At 46.0% G+C, this 15,320-nt stretch overlaps 1 long non-coding RNA gene across 2 annotated transcripts; it reads left to right on the forward strand.

The window, feature by feature from the left end:
• The first annotated feature begins 7,705 nt into the window (after positions 1–7,705).
• LOC131513710 (uncharacterized) lies at positions 7,706–11,970 on the forward strand. Of its 2 annotated transcripts, none has more exons than XR_009262736.1 (3): positions 7,706–10,388; positions 11,156–11,240; positions 11,607–11,970. It is a non-coding gene; the product is annotated as an uncharacterized LOC131513710 (long non-coding RNA). The 2 variants fall into 2 exon arrangements; XR_009262737.1 differs by having other exon boundaries at positions 7,706–10,255.
• Positions 11,971–15,320: the final 3,350 nt, after the last annotated feature.

Here is a 15,320-nt window from a genome sequence, read left to right on the forward strand (position 1 = left end):
CCTCTCCAGTTCATGCTCTCTTTCTCTCTCTGAAAAATCAATAAATAAACTTAAAAAAATTAGTAGTATTCTTAAACTTTTTGAGTAATTCTAGGGGCACCTGGGTGGCTCAGTCTGCTGAGCGTCTGACTTCAGTTCAGGTCATGATCTCATGGCTCGTGAGTTCTAGCCCCACGTTGGGCACTCTGCTGTCAGCACAGAGCCTGCTTTGGTTCCTGTCTCCCTCTCTCTATCCCTCCCCAGCTCATGCTTTCTCTCTGTCTTAAAAAATAAATAAAAACATCAAAAACAATTTTTTGAGTAATTCTAGTACCAATCTTCCTCGACTTACATCCTGCTAAACCCATCATGACTTGAAAATATCCTGAGTCAAAAATGCAGTTAGTACACCTGACCTACTGACATCATAGTTCAGCCTTGCCTACCTTGAATGTGCTTAGAACACTTACGTTAGCCTACAGCTGGGCAAATCATCTAACACAAAGGCTATTTTATAATAAAGTACTGAATAGCTCATAAATTCACTTTATATAGTATAGGGGAAAAATAAAGCTTTATACTGAGTTTCTAACCTACACTTAGAGCCTATACTTTAGTATATTTTACCAAACAACATTCTTCAAAAGAGTTAAGGAAAAAGAATAACCTTAAAGTGTTCCACAGGTACAGAAACAGTTTAGAGGAACATTCTATTAAGCATGTTTTCATGGAGGGATCAAATAGCATGCAATTATTTTGTAATTGCCTTTCAGCCCCTTGCTATGTAATTATTCATTTGGTTATATATGCTTTACAAATTAGCACCCCCAAAGATCTAAAAAAAATTACACAGAACATGGTGATTATCCTTAGAGTTACATTGTTTCTCAAAGGGTAACTGCCATTTAGTGTTCTAGGTCTGAGTTCACATCATGACCTCATGGTGATCATGTACTTACAGAGTAACTTGCCTGGCTGTTGGGGCCTCAAAATATTGTGCACAGCTAGAGCAGGAAAAGTGGTTGGGAACCGGTGCAAATCCAAAATGGTGAGCGTTGTGTGTTCAGACAAGCTCCAGGCTGCCTGGGGTTCACAGTAAATAGTGTTGAATGCATGTGTGTGTGTGTGTGTGTGTGTGTGTGTGTGTGCACACTCGTGCACATGTACACGTACACCTGAACGTTTCTTAGGTCTCCCAAAGGCCGACCAATTCACAGAGAAAAGCTTTTACCCAACCAAGAGTCATTCCCACTTAAAAACACACACACATTTGTTAGATTTCTTAGAAGGTCAAGGGAAGAGAAATATAAATGTCTCACTTCCTTTTCAAATTAAGAACAACAAAAGTAAAAACATCTTTCATTAAATATAAGAAGTGACAACACATAGCTTGGGAGGGAGAGCAAGAAAGATATGGGAGACTACCTAAAATCACAGAAAATCCCGGAAAATCACAGAGCTGTGTGTTCAGTATGAAGGCTGTCCCGAATGCATAGGCATTATAAAATGATATGGTTTCTGGAGTGAACAGAGGAAGCCTCAGAGAGTCAATTTACTAGCATACCGATGAGTTCAAGTATCTTTAAAGGAATGCTTTAACGAAAAGCTCATTTTGCTAATATTCTTATGGGACAGGGTCTCCCTGGTCACAAACTCTTAGATTGTAACCCTTCCCTCAGTGACTCCAAGACTAGTTTCTATTTTTCTCTCCTTTCTCTTGGGCTCTTTCAAACCATTTAAAGACCGTTGTAGGAAGCCCATGTTTGAATATCAATGCGTAAGAGCACAAGATTTAAATTTGAACCCAGATTAGACAATGTGGGTTTGAATCCACAAGCCTGTATTTACCAGATGTGTGGTTTGAACAATACTCCTCTCTTTGTGCTTCCGCTTTCCCAGTTGTGACAGGGACCTAATAGTTCCTACCTAATGGAGTCGGTATGAGAATACCTTCCTCACACGGTTGTCGTAGGGATTAAGTAGGTTATTACATGTAAAGCCGTTGGCACTCTGGCCATAGTAAGCCCTATGCATGCGTTTATTTTTATACTTATTATTTTATTTATTTACTTTTATTACTTTACTTTTTATTTACTTTACTTATTATTTACTTTATGATTGGGAAGATATCATGCGTACTTGGCACTTTGTAAACTCTCAATAAATGGTAATTATGTCTATTCTTTTTTTTTTGCAGTTCTGTTATTATACATTAGTATTTGGGTTAAAGCATCTTTTTCTTCAGGGACTGGGAGGCTGATGTCTCCTGGGCCATAACCTGGCTGTTTAGAGGGTTCCTGTTGTCCCCGCTGATGCCATTTTCTGGGAGTGGAACTTTAGCTCTGAAAATGAGCAAACCCAAAGTAGGTGGGCCAGGAGACCCACAACCCTTGAAGGGAGGCAGGGCAAGGAGAGTCAGGTGACCTGTCGTTTCTAATAGAACTTACTGCCTAGAAAACTCAGTCTAGAAGAATGGCATGACTTCATTTTGTATTCCCTTGGGATTTTGTTTGAACCTAGGGTACCATGGTGATAATCCTGTCCCCCTTTTGCTCTTTTTAAAAAATGTTTTTTCTTAACATTTATTCAATTTTGAGAGACAGAGACAGAGTTGAGTCGGGGAGGGGCAGAGAATGAGGGAAACACAGACAGAATCCGAAGCAGGCTCCAGGCTCTGAGCTGTCAGCACAGAGCCCAATGCGGGGCTTGAATTCATGGACCGCGAGATCATGACCTGAGCTGAAGTCGGACCCTTAAGCGACGGAGCCACCCAGGCGCCCCCCACCTATTTCTGCTCTTTTGTGGTTGGGGTGGGATGAGTGGAAGCAGGGTGGTTCTGCCCCACTGCTTCCAAGATTCCTCTCTACCTTCTCCTTGTAATGGTGGTCCCGTGTCCAAGAACACTGAATTCAGAGAAGCCCAAAAGATGGGACAGCTAACATGAGCATTCCTGTGTGGTTCCTGCGGGGCGCCTTCCATGAGCATTGCCCATGCCAACAAAAAGGGGGAGGGGGCATCTCCTTGGCTTGTTGCCCTCTAGATAGGGCCGACCTGACATTCCAACACCTTGGCTCTGTGGACCAAGTCCTTCAGAGCCTGCAGGCAGAGCCTCTTCCCCTAAAGCTTGATCTTATTCGTGGAAGAATTCTTAGCTCTGAAAAATACACATGTCTCGGCAGGTGTGCAAATTGGCCACGAGACTCCGCAAATGAAAACACACCCGTGAAGGGGGCTACGTGACCGCAGGCCGAGAGGCCCGACTGCCTGTGTACAATCTGCAACTTGGTCTTTGCCCGAAGACCCCTAATACAGTGTATAGTCTTAATTTGTCTTCTCTAAAACCTCTAGAATCATGCTGAAACCATGTCCCTCAATAATTTCTCTGCTGAATCATGATGCTGTCTTGGATTACAGAATTTATGCAAAAATGACACCGGTCCTTCGAATCTCTGGTTACCCACATGAGTCAGGAACCACAGGGTAACCCTCCATTCTCCCAAATCCCGAGTTGGTTGTACAGGGTTTTTGTTTTTTGCCTGTAATCTCTTAAACATAGCTTTACCCACCTCAGCGCAAATAATGTCAATCTGCCATGATGACCAACTGAATCAGAAAAAGGAGGGAGAGGTGAGAGAAGAGGAAAATAATCACAGCTAACAGCCACTGGGAGCTCAGTGTGCGCGAGTCCATGCTAAGTAGCTTATGTGCACGGCTTCACGAATACACATAACCTGTGTGCACAGGCTTTTTATCTTTGTTTTACAGAAGAAATTGAATCCCAGACTGAACTTGGGGACCGAACTTACCCCAAGGTCACACAGAGAATCAGGGGTATAGGATTAAAGGCCCTCTGACCTGAGAGCTTTAGGCTTAACCATTATGCTTCATATTCTTAAGCACTTTGGATTCTGGACTTGAAATGAAAGTACACATCAAACTTATGTAAATTGGCATGATTAAATATATTACAACATGTAAGGCAGCCCTCCAGAGGAAAAACAACACCCCAGATTTTAGTGTCTGCCCACTTATGTGGTGTAAAGATTCTCACTGCGGTTGATTCAAGCTGCCGATGGTTTGGTACCCAGCTTTTACAATCCCTGCACATGGCTGACTAAATGTGTACAAGGAGGGGGTGCTGATGCAGGTGTAGGAGATTTGGGTCCCGGGATCTACTGCCCCCTTACTTACATGCCACTGTAAGCGAGACTCCATCTTTCTGAGCTTCAATTTTCGCCCTCACTTGTAAAACAAAAAGATGAAAGAATAAATTGCCTCCATATATATATATATTTTTTTTACGCCTTAGGAAGGGTCTATCTAATGTGAGTTGGCAGTTTGGAAAGTATGGTGTGTTCTTTTAAATGTGAAAATGGGGGAATGTGCTAGTCATTAGAAAGGTCACTTTTGAGAGGAAACACCATTTCAAGTTTAATGAAATTCAATAAATACAGTCATCTATTCTCCTTCCCACCCCTTTATCTTGTCTCGGCTCTTCCTGAACTTGTTTTCTTATTGGACAAAAGTCGGACCAGAGACAATCGGAGTCACTTTGTAATTTCACTTTGGAGGGATTTTGATTTTCCAAGGCAAGAGTTCTTAACCTAGAATCTTTAATACAATCAGTTTCCTTTATAATCCTATTTATTGTATTGCATATGCGCGTAGAAGCACGGAGAAGTGATCCCAAGACTTCTAGAGAGTGGATGGCAGAAGAAAAAAAAGGGCACGTATCAGAGTGGAGATTTCCGGACAGCTTAGGGACAGACTTTTTTCCTCGTCTAGGCTGGGGACGGCAGAGGGCTAGCCAAGGCAAGCAGGGTCACCACCTCACTGGCCTCATCGTGCCAAATGCAAAGGAAAATGAAATGTGTGCTTTCGATTTCTGAATACCTGAAACGAAGGGAGATTTAGTCATTAAACACATACAGGGCTTTGACTGACCACACACCCTTTCTAAAATTGCTATGTAGGTTTTAAGTCAGTATTTGTGGTTGAGAATTAGTGTTCTTTTAGTCCTTGGGAGCACGATAATCTGCAAGGAAAGCTTGCTGTTCTCATGCTGGAACCCTGGATGTCTCTGAGCTTTCTTCTCTAACTGGGAGACGTCTCTCGGCATTCTGTCTTTCCTTGTGCAAATACTGAAGAGGCACCCCTTGCCAGGCAGAGAGAAAGCACTGGGGCCATCAGGGTGAGTGCGTCATGCCCCTGCCCTCGAAGAACTCTCAAGTCCACCGAGAAGGATACTAGGTCAACAAAAAGTCTCAACACAAGGCAGCTGGCACTGCAAGAGAGGAAGGAACAAGGCGCCGTGGGAGGGTGTGACTACCGCGTGTAACTAGACTGTCCCTGTTACAGATATGTGTGTGTGTCATAACCATGTAGATTTTCTCCGTTAAAATCATTTCCTTTTTGGGGCGCCCGGGTGGCTCAGTCGGTTAAGCGTCCGACTTCGGCTCAGGTCATGATCTCGCGGTCCATGAGTTTGAGCCCCGCATCGGGCTCTGTGCTGACAGCTCAGAGCCTGGAGCCTGCTTCCGATTCTGTGTCTCCCTCTCTCTCTCTGACCTTCCCCCATTCACGCTCTGTCTCTCTCTCTCTCTCTGTCTCAAAAATGAATAAACGTTAAAAAAAAATAAAAAAAAAATCATTTCCTTTTTGGGCTTCCTGGGTGGCTCAGTCAGTTGAACATTGGACTTCAGCTCAGGTCATGATCTCATGGTCCGTGGGTTCGAGCCCCACCTCTGGCTCTGCACTGGCAGATTCTCTCTCTCTCTCTCTCTCTCTCTCTCTCTCTCTGCCCCTCCTTTACTCTCTCTGTCTCTCTCCTTCTCTCTCTGCTCCTCCCCCCCCAAAAAATAAATACATAAACTTAAAAAAATCATTTCCTTTTCATTGATTTGTACAGAATGTTAACAGTACAGAGAGGCAAACCGAAGCCCTCGTTTTTATCTTTTCATTCTTGAAGTCAACTATAATATGCACCGTATGAATTTGCAAACAACAGATTCACACATCGCAAAACAGGAGTGCATTTCATCTTTAATCGGTAGTTCCCAATCTTGGGTACATGGTGGAATTAATCGCCTGGGACGCTTTCTAAAAACACCAATGCTTGAGTCTCTTTTCCTCAGTGGGCAAGGACCTGAGAGAAATCACGAGCAAAGGTGGGATGCCCTAGATGCCAGTGAGAGATGCTGTTGGTGTCTCTCCCGCCTGCCCCAGGGCCCCACACGGACCACCCACATTCACAATGCGTGCTGGCTTGAGGAGATTCGAGGCTGAGCCTTACCTACGCCAAGGGGAGGTCAGCCCCACGGGCACAGATCTGCCCTATGGTGAAGGAGAAGGCCTCCTTGCCCCTCGGAAATGAATTAGTGCTTGAGACGCCACAATTGATAGCCATAACTTTGCTGGAAGTTTTATTTTCCTCAAAATGATAAATGTCTCCGAAGAAGGACGCTAAACCTGATTGGTTATTTGTATCCTTTGGGGCTCATTACCTGGTAACAAATTCTGAAACAAGGGAGCAAAGGCCGACTTAAGAGGTTTGGATCCTCTAATGAGAGTCTGGGAAGGAAAGAGCTATGTTGGGCTCAGTGCAGGCAGCAGCCCTCAGCTGGGGCCACAGCTCCTCCCACCAGCCCACCGCCTCCAAGTAGAATCAGCCCTTCATTTAAGTACTTATAGTAATTCTGGTTTTGATACTCGTAGTATTCCTAATACAATAATTCTGTAATTACACGGATGATGTTTTTTTCATCTAGGTTTGGCCTTCTGTTTGTTTCCGGGGGGGGGGGGGGTTTCATGTCAACACAACCAGATAAGAAGGAGGCAGAAAAATAAAATTCCTAAGACACAAAGAGGGAAAAAACCAAAACCAAACCCTGCTGAATCCTGACCAAGTGCCTAGCATAGGCCCATGGAGCAATCCCCTGTAGGCTATTCGTACCATAGGGACGCGTCACTGTGGCTCAGAAGGACAAGCACCTGTCCTCGGAGAGGCTGGCCCATGGATTGAAGCACTTAGCACATTCTGAGTGCTCTGTAAACGCGGAGGGTACGAGATGATCTTCAGAGGATGTCTCCTCAGAGGAAGGTGCTATGCAAATACTAGCATTGTTATTCTTCTAGCACAAATTTATAATTGACTTTCTGTTAAACATTGCAGCAAGTTAAATTAATTCAGGATGATTACAGTCATTAAACAAATGCCTGGTAATGACTGCTTTCTTCTTTCGGCATTCCTCAAACCACTGGGGTAATACCATATAAGGCTTTGGCTCCATTGTCAGATTAATTGCGATGCACAACCCGCGGTTCGTAACAGCGCATGCGCACTGCTTTCTAGCAACCGGACCGTGATTTAGGGTTACTGGCTGATCTCCTTCACCTCCGAGATTTTCCTATCGCTCTTGCCATTTGGTTAGGTGGAATTTATGGGTTCACTACAGCATACAAGTGGCTTAAGGCAACTTCTACCTGTTTAAAAAAAAAAAAAAAGGAGAAGGAGAAGAAGAAGAAGTTGTGCTTTTAAAAATCAAAACGCGGGGCAGGAATTCTCCCCCATTGACTCATCTGATGCCGGAGCCAACCAACACGATAGGGGCAGTGACGATTTTCAGCCTCTTTGCGCCTCGGGACGGTCGCGCCAAGAATCACCTGGCATCTCACAGCAAGCAGGACAGAAATGGTTAAGTCCCCAAGGCTGCGAGTAAAACACTGTGCCCGAGAGCAAAGCGACGGGAGGTGTCCCCTGGCAGGTGTGGACGCACAAAGGCGGCCCTCCTTCACCCAGGCGGTGCATTCGAGGTCATCTGACCGGTGCCCCACCCTGGAGACTGGCCTGACTCCGCGGAGGCCCCTGCGTGATAACACCCTGCGAGTCAGCTGACGGCCGCGTCAGAGCCCCTGCCTCTTTGCACGCTCACGCCTGCCGGAGCCCGGCTCCTGCAGCCTCCTAGCCGCAGTGCAGCAAAGCCGAGGCCGCCAGCTAGGCACAGGGTGCCGTCCTGCTGCCACCACTCAGCATTCCTTACGCGAGGAGTATTTACCTTTGGCTTAGCCAGGAGCAGAGAAGCAGTCTGAATGTGCACGGGGGCTTCTAAGCTGGCAGCGTGAATCTGCAGCAGAGCGGGTACTGCCGGGAGCCTGGTGGCCAGACTGCCCCTCGTGGAGCGCGGCTGGGTCCCCGGCCCCTGCGGGCGCGGCCTGGGGGCGCGGCTCAGGCTCAGGCCGCGCTGCTAGACCCGCAGGAGTAAAGGCTAGGACAAAGGAGACGATGCTGGCCGTGGTCCGGCCGGCCGGGGCCCGTGCAAGGCTCGTCCACCCAACCGAAGCCAGGGGACAGTTGAGGCTGGTCACAGGGGCTGCCGCGGGTCCCCCCTCCTCAGTTAGAACACGGTGTCAAGGAGGAAACCAGACTCACTGACCTAATTCAATCCCAGTCCTCTCTGGATGCGGGGACGGCTGCCGAATAGCAGTGACACAACCAGCCATCAGTGGAGAATTACTGTGAGTGCAGCCCGAGACAAGGACAGCCTGATTCCGGTCATCTGATGGCTTCTTCTTATTTTCCTAACTAAGCGTGCTCGCCAGAGCGCACAGTTGTGTGCATGAGCCTGCCTTGCGTGCGGTCTGCATCTGCTCTGGTTGGAAATCAGGGTGCCAGGCGAGCCCGCCTTCGTGCTGGCTCCTCTCTGCCGCTAGGAAGGGGCACGCAGACAACAAAGAAGGAAGCAGAAAGCATCACTTTATCTTCACTCGTGATGCTGGCGGGACATAACTTCTTCGCAGTGATGCCCTCCCGTGTGCCTGTGTGTGCGTGTGTGCGCGCGTGTTTGAATCCATCTAATCGAGGAGCCTCACAGATACCATCGTGGATGTGGCTTTTAATGATCTGGAGGAGAGAAAAAAAAAAAAAAAAAAAAGGCAGCCCGTGGAGCCGGCCGCACGTTTAGGTGATTGCCAATTCGAAATACTTTGGTTTGTGAAGCCCGGCCCTGAGGGACCAGCTCGGTAACTGAGAAAGAGATCGTAGATAAAGAAATAAAAATGACAAGCGTAATAATGCAGGCTCTGCGAGAAGGCTGTCAGAGCGTGAGTTCATGGATGGCAATTTCACCAGGCTGAGACTGAATAATTCATAGATTGAAATTACCCTGCTTTTCACCTTTCCATTTAAACCGGCATGATCTGAATCTCTAATAAATGTTCGAGATAAAGTAAAACGCCAATTTGAATCTGAAGAGCTTTTAAAACCAGATGCGGCACCCCGAATCTTTCGGTATCTTTCACAATTATCCTGTGAGGACCGCACTTCATCACGAAGCGCCATTACCAGGGAAAATGACTGTGATTACAATAGCAACAATAGAAGGCCACCAAACGATCTCTCATTTACCTAATTCGCTAAGACTGACTGTGTGCTGTGAATGCCCGTTGTGAGTCACCTTGCCTCACACCCGTGGATCTGCCTCGCGCCGGCACAGAAGCGAGGCGGTGCGTGGAATAAATACCCGAACTCTGAGAGCCTAGCAGAGGGCTCTCTCTTGGGTTGCGATGCGTCTGTGGTTTGTGTTTTTGCGTTCTTCCCCACCCCCCGGTGCTTACACTCCAAGTGCCTGTTTGGGAGAAGTGGTGAGCCTGTGGTGGATTCGGGGGTGATGCCTTGACGCGGGAGGGCACAGACTTGTTCATTTACACACCCCCTTCACTTGAACGTACACCCGCATGCGTTTACTGGAAGGGAGGAAAGATTCTGTTTGGGGGGAGTGGCTTAAAAATGCAGCCCAGATGAAGGCTAGGTCTTTGTTTCTTCCTCGAAACCCCTGTCTGCTCTCAGGTGAGAGATCCCTTCAGGAAACTATAGTCCTGGTGTGATGTGTTAAAAACCTCTCAGCTCGAAAAGGGGCTCCCGAGACACATCCACTCATCAGTCTGTGCAGCTTGTATTAAAAGCACGTATTTCCAACTGAGTGATTAAATGAAGCTTTCTTTGGCTCTGGCTGTGTCTGCTGGCCCTCCAGTGGAGTCTAACCTAAAGAGGGCTCTTTCTGTCCATGTCAGGGCAGCTGTGCCCCCGCGAGAAGGAGGCAGGGCTCAGAAAGCCTGGCCGGAGAACGGTTGTCGTGCCGTCATTCAAGAGGCCCGGCGACCCCCAGAGTTTTACTCTCAGGGGCATGAAGACAGTGTGTGGGTTCTTGCGGAGTCAAGTGATTTAAGTTTGATGAGCTAAGGCAGGGTTTCTGAGGGATGACGGTCCTCGGGGAGGAAGGTAGGTTTGAAACATAACCTGTCTAGTATTGTTGAGTGCTCTGCTTGAGACCCTGAGCTCTGATATGCTTCTTAATCCATCATGGTGGCTTTGGCCCTTCCCGTACACCCCCAAATACCTTTGTCAGAAGGAGGTAAGTCGTATTTCTAATCATTAGTCTAACTGATCATGTTCTTCTCGTCTGGTTTCGGGGGGAATATGTTGTTTTTTTTTTTTATGCTGTACTTTCCACGTACTGTTATTCTCACCACCCTCAGGATAACTAACAACTTTTTTCCTTGTGTTTTTTCTCTAAATATAAATGAAAATGTGGCATTTTAAAAGGTGATTTAAATATGGTGTCTCTTCCCTTTATGTAAATACGTTCAAGGTTCTAATGCTTTTCAAAGGAAAGGGGGAAACAGTTTTACTTAGGAAATAATTTGTTTAAATCGTAAGCAACTCACTAGATATCAGTTATGTTACCATATTGTTTTCTTTAGATAACTCACACTTCTAATACGGAACCCATTATTCTTATCTTTCAAGAAAGAGGCTGTTAGTGACAAAGGGCTTTTCACAAACCCGCACTGTCTCTGGGCCAGTGTTTTCTTTTTTATTAAAACAGAGTCTTGATGCTCTGTAAAGGGGTTTTCATTTCTGCACTTTAAAGCTCTTTAATAGTCAAAGTTTGAACAGGGTAATCATTCAACAAACTGGTTTATGTGTCTGATATTTAAGTAATGCAGGTATACTAAAATGATCTAAGTATAATTGGAAATCAGCTTTGTTACCTTTTTGGGGCTCAGAAACAATGAGTTTCACTTGATAAAAACAGCAAATTTGAAGCTCGTAGTTTTCTGATTTAAGTATGTATCCTTTATATTCTTGGGTAACGAGGTGTTTCTTTCATTTTTTCAGGATGCAGGTGCCTATCGTGCGTTAACGCTATCGTGTGTTAGTGCTTGATGATCCTGCAATTTACTGGTTTTGCCACAAGAAACAGGTAAAGAGCTGTACACAGCTAAAAATCTCTAACTCCAGTCTTTCCCTGAAATTGGATTTTCTTTTCAAACTCTGTTTAAGTAATTGAAATTGTATATACATCATTAAAACAAATGAGTTCACTGGATAACTTTTCATCTATTATTGACAATTCACTCATTGTCTATGGATGCATCTTACCCAGAATGCTCTGGACAAGCATCACATAGGTGAAAAAGACTACAAGGGTAAGTACAGTTGCAGGTGACTTGAAAAATAATCAACTCTGGAAGTATACCATTAGGGCTTAACTTGGGTGAATCTCAGACAATCATGGCTCAATACTATTTTGTAGTGCTTTCTCTGGGTTTTTTTTTTTTTTTTTTAGGTGGGCATGAGAAAGACAAGCGAAAAGTTAACCCCTCCCCCCCTACTTCTAACTGCCCGTCACTACGGAGCATCAACTGTAGTTACAAGGAGTGACTTGAGATTTAAACACCCAGAAGCACACTCATAGAATCCAGCAAACTGCCTTGTGCTTTAAGATGGAATGGGTATCATAGATACAGAGAACACATCGGCGGTTACTAGAGGGGTGGGCAAAATGGGTGGTGATGGATGGCAACTAGACTTTTGGTGGCGATCACTTTGTAGTTCATACAGACGTCAAATTACAATGTCGTGTACCTGAAACTTACATAATGTTATGTACCATTTTTTTTTTATCTTAATAAAAAACCTAACTATATAAACTAAGTAAAAAAAGAATGTATAAATTTTACCACTTAATCATTGAAGTCTTTTCTGGACATTTGTGTATTTAATTTTATTTACTTATTTACCTTAACATTTGTTTTTGAGAGAGAGACAGACAGAGCATGAGCAGGGAGAGGGGCGGAGAGAGAGGGAGACACAGAATCCCGAGCAGGCTCCAGGCTCTGAGCCGTCAGCACAGAGCCCGATGTGGGGCCTGAACCCACAAACCGTGAAATCGTGACCTGGGCTGAAGTCAGACGCTCAACCGACTGAGCCACCCAGATGCCCCTGTGTGCTATCTTTTTAAAGAGTCTCTTCTCTCCAGAAAGAATCTTTCCAACATTTTAGTATGCAAATTTGCAAACACACAGAAAAGCTGAAAATGTGTAAATACCCTTATACCAAGACTCTGTAAATAATACTTTTCTGTACTTGCTTGGCCACATACATATCCAACAATCCACCTCTTTGTCCATCCATCAATCCATCTTAGTGTTTTGATGCATTTCAGAGTAAGTTGCAGACATCAACACACTTGGCCGCTAAGGATATGCCTGCTGAAGTGTTGAACTAGAATTCAACATTTGTTTATAGAGCTTTCCTTTAAGTAAAATTTACATATGATGAAGAAAGACGGGCACCTGGCTGTCTCAGTTGGTGGAGTGTGTGACTCTTGATCTCGGGGTTGTAGTTTCGAGCCCCATACTGGGTGTGGAGATGACTTAAAAATAAGATCTTTAAGGGGCGCCTGGGTGGCTCCGTTGGTTAAGCACTGATTTCGCCTCAGGTCATGTTCCCAGGGTTGTGGGATTGAGCCCAGCGCTCAGCGTGGAGCCTGCTTAGGATTCTCTCTCTCTCTCTCTCTCTCTCTCTCTCTCTCTCTCTCCCTCTCTCTCTCTCTCTCCCTCCCTCTCTCTCTCTCTCTCCCTCTCCCTCTGCCGCTCTCCCCTGCTTGCATGCTCTCTCTCTAAAAAATAAATAAAATCTTTAAAAAATTATATATGATGAAGCAAGAATTTTGAAGGACAGTGTACTGTTATTTCTTAAAAGGCAGTAACAGTTTCTTTAACATGATGCACGGTTTGATGCAAACCCCAGTGACCCTGTGATTTAACTTGGAATGTACAAAGCCCACATCTATGGTGGAAGGAAGCGGGCTCTTCCCAGTCTCCGTCTCCATCGCCAGGCGAACTTTCACCCACTGTGCCTGGGGAACACGGGTAACGCGGCATCACTATCGGGATGGAGGGGGTGTCGGGGCACTCATAATTAATTTCCAGAGTCGATTTCTGTTCTTGGAGCAGTTTTCCCTTCTCTCTCCTGCAGGTGAGCGGTGACCCATGCCCCTTGACCAATCACCACCTGCCCTTCCACATGGGCTCTTCTCTGCCTCTCCCTCTGCTCCCCTGTGTGTCCCACTCCGTTTCCTCTCTTCCATGTTCCCCCAACTCTTAACTATTTTTTTTTTTCTCAGAACAAGGGAACAAATCTCATCATTTTGCGAGTGATTCTACGGCATCAGGGAAATTCTTACGGAAAGCAAAAATAGAGAGTTGAGGAATCACAAGAACTCTTCAAAGGATTAGTTTCTCTTGGTCTTAATAATAAAAATGAGTCAAGGATGGCCCTCTCAAGGCCTCTTCACGACTTCGCCTCCTGGATCCAGCCTTGTGGATGAGATTCAGCCGTTCTTCTCCTAACTGAGCCCTAGACCAAGCCTCTCTAAGATTTGCACTCGTAGGGCTGAAGCCTCCTGCTGTGCTTCCAAAGTCTGTCACGGTTTGTAAACCACAGCGTCCGGTCACTAGTTCTGGTCCATAGCATCTCCTTTCGGTCACACAAGGTCTTCTGCCCTCGGCCCCGCCCCTTGGTGGGGGTGCAGGGATTGTCAAAGCTTTTTTCCGCAGGCTGTGGTCCACCTCTCCATGTCAGTCACTTTCTAGGTGGCTTCTCCCTCAGGCCATCTTTCTTCGTTGGGTTCAGCATGCTTAAAGCTTCCATTAGATATTAAAGATATTCAATAGTTCAGGCTGGGACTGTCTTCTTTTTTTTTTTTTTTTTTTTACTTTTTAATGTTTATTTATTTTTGAGAGAGAGAGGAGGGGGAGAGAGAGAGAGGGAGACACAGAATCCGAAGCAGGCTCCAGGCTCCGAGCCATCAGCCCAGAGGCCCACGCGGGGCTCGAACTCACGAACCGTGAGATCGTGACCTGAGCCGAAGTCGGAGGCTTCACCGACTGAGCCGCCCAGGCGCCTCAAGGCTGGGTCTGTCTTTGGCTGGGATTCCACCGATGTGCCTGTTCTGTTAAAGTACTAATTGGTTCTAATGGACTGCTTAAGAGGCTCTATAGTACGACAAACCTGGATCGTAATCTGTGTTGTGACTCCACCAGCAACATGACTCTGGGCCAAGTTAAGGAAGCATTCTGAGCTTCACGTCCTCAAAAGTTTGCTAAGTGTTTGGCGGTGCTTGGCAGCTACTTCGTATTCACCACATGTCAGTGTCATCGTCATCAGCGCCATCATCACGTCAACAGAAGGTGCCATCATCCTAGAACTCAACTGGCCCTCCTTCCACCAGGGCTATTTAATAGATCCCAGCAGGGACGTCCGGCTGGCTCTGTAGGTAGGGCATGTGACTCTGGATCTCACGGTTGTGAGTTCAAGCCCCACACTGGGTGTGGAGCCTAATTAAATAAATTAATTAAGTAACTAACTAAATAATAATAAAGATTTTTTTAAACGCCCTAATTAAAAAAAGAAAATAGATACTGGCGGACTGCCTTCTCTTCTTGTGTCCAAATTTGCTCCTCTTGAGGGACCTCCTATTAAGGTTCTCTTTTTTTTTTTTTTAAGGTCTAAAAATGCCCCCAGCTTTTAGCTCAGTGTGATACAGAATCAACCAATAGAACTCACTGAAGGCTTAGCTGGAGGAAGATCAGAGGTAGCATCATGGAAGATTAACTTTCTGCCACATCACCTCCTAATCCTTTCCATCCCACAAAACACAGCAGATGACTGAGGATATTCCAGAGAAATACAGCCTTTAGACGCAGCAGGAGGGGCCGCTGCCCCGGGCCCACACTTTTGAGAGCTGCACTCGGGGTGCCCAGATTTGCCCCTTTGTTGTCATTCCCCGTTACAGGCTTCCCCACAGGACAAGAAGTCAGTGTGTCAAGGGGATGTGTCCACCCAGAGCCTGTGTTTTACCTCGCGCCAACGGCTCGCATCCTGGAGTCTGAATCCCCACCCAGACACATCCTGAATCCCCACACAGACATTGCTGCGCCCCAGGGCTTGCGTGGCTGAGTGAGCCGTGCTGCCGGCTCAGGCACTGGTAGGCCTC

Source organism: Neofelis nebulosa, chromosome 6, assembly GCF_028018385.1.
Source record: "Neofelis nebulosa isolate mNeoNeb1 chromosome 6, mNeoNeb1.pri, whole genome shotgun sequence".
In the NCBI taxonomy this organism is placed as follows: domain Eukaryota; kingdom Metazoa; phylum Chordata; class Mammalia; order Carnivora; family Felidae; genus Neofelis; species Neofelis nebulosa.